Source organism: Mandrillus leucophaeus, unplaced genomic scaffold (genome assembly GCF_000951045.1).
Source record: "Mandrillus leucophaeus isolate KB7577 unplaced genomic scaffold, Mleu.le_1.0 Scaffold280, whole genome shotgun sequence".
In the NCBI taxonomy this organism is placed as follows: Eukaryota; Metazoa; Chordata; class Mammalia; order Primates; family Cercopithecidae; genus Mandrillus; species Mandrillus leucophaeus.
The window spans coordinates 1,258,079-1,259,675 of record NW_012102921.1 but is presented as its reverse complement, the minus strand read 5'-3'; positions in this window follow the sequence as shown (position 1 = coordinate 1,259,675).

Sequence of the window (1,597 nt, the reverse complement as noted above, 5' to 3'; positions counted from 1 at the left end):
TCGCTTGAACCTGGGAGGCAGAGGTTGTGGTGAGCCGAGATCGTGCCATTGCACTCCAGCCTGGGCAACAAAAGAGAAACTCTGTCTCAAAAAAGAAAAAAAAAAAAAATAGAGATGGGCCTGGGCTAGGCGGCTCACGCCTGTCATCATAGCACTTTGGGAGGCGGGAGGATCGCTTGAGCTCACAAGTTTGAGACCAGCCTAGGTAACGTGGCAAAACCCCGTTTCTACAAAAAAATGCAAAAATTAGCCAGGCATGGTAACGAATCCCTGTAGTTCCAGCTACTTAGAAGATGGAGGTGGGAGAATCACTTGAGCCTGGGAAGCGGAGGTTGCAGTGAGTCGAGATTGTGCCAGTGCACTCCAGCCTGGGCAACAGAGTGAGACTCTGTCTCAAAATAAATAAATAAAAATAAAAATAGAGACTGGATCTTGCTATGTCACCCAGCCTGGTCTTGAACCCCTGGGTTCAAGTGATCCTCCTGCCTTGGCCTCTCAAAGTGCTGTGATTACAGGTGTGAGCCACTGAGCCCAGCCTATGAATGTAAGTCTTGTCTGAACCTCTGTAAAATAGGAATAGTCGTCCATATGTCATGGGATTATTGGGAAGATAAAATGAGATCGCGTGAGACCATGTGAAGATGCTTGGCACATGGTAGCCGGACATTAATTCACTCAGGCAAAACAACCAACCACCCAATGAACCAACCAATCAAACAAACCAAACACAGTGGCTCACGCCTGTTACTCCAGCACTTTGGGAGGCCGGGGCAGGTGGCTTGCTTGAGGCCAGGAGTTTGAGACTAGCCTGGCCAACGTGGTGAAACCCCGTCTGTACTAAAAATACAAAAATTAGCCAGGCATGGTGGCATATGCCTGTAATACCAGTTAGTCGGGAGGCTGAGGCACGAGAATCGCTTGAACCTGAGAGGCAGAGGTTGCAGTGAGCTGAGATTATGCCGCTGCACTCCAGCCTGGGCGACAGAATGACACTTTGTCTCAAAAACAAACAAAACAAAACAAAACTGAAAACCCCAAACAAATAAGCCAAACAGCAGCAGCAGCAACAATAACAAAATGGCTTGATTCCATCAGTTCAGTGCTATCAGAAAAGCTTCACAATTCAGGCTGGAGCATGGCTGTCTCAGCTGTCTTTGGATGGGTTGCTGTGAGAGGCAGTGATGAAGGTATATGGGGTTTGGATCTATGCAGCCAGATAGCCTGAATTCAAAGCTTGGCTCCACCACTTCCCAGATGGGTGACGCCAGACTGGTTACTCAAGTGCTTTGGCCTCAGTTTTTCTGCCTGTAAAATGGTCATAATAACAACACCCTTGCCAGGCACAGTGGCTCACGCTTGTAATCTCAGCGCTTTGACAGGTTGAGGCAGGCGGATCGCTTGAGGCCAGGTGTTTGGGACGAGCCTGGCCAACACAGCGAGCCCCATCTCTACTAAAAATACAAAAAAAATTAGCCAGGTGTGGTGGCACATGCCTGTAATCCCAGTTACTCCGGAGGCTGAGGCAGGAGGACTGCTTGAACCTGCGAGGCGCCGCTGCACTCCAGCCTGGGCAACAGAGGCAGACTGTGTCTCAAAA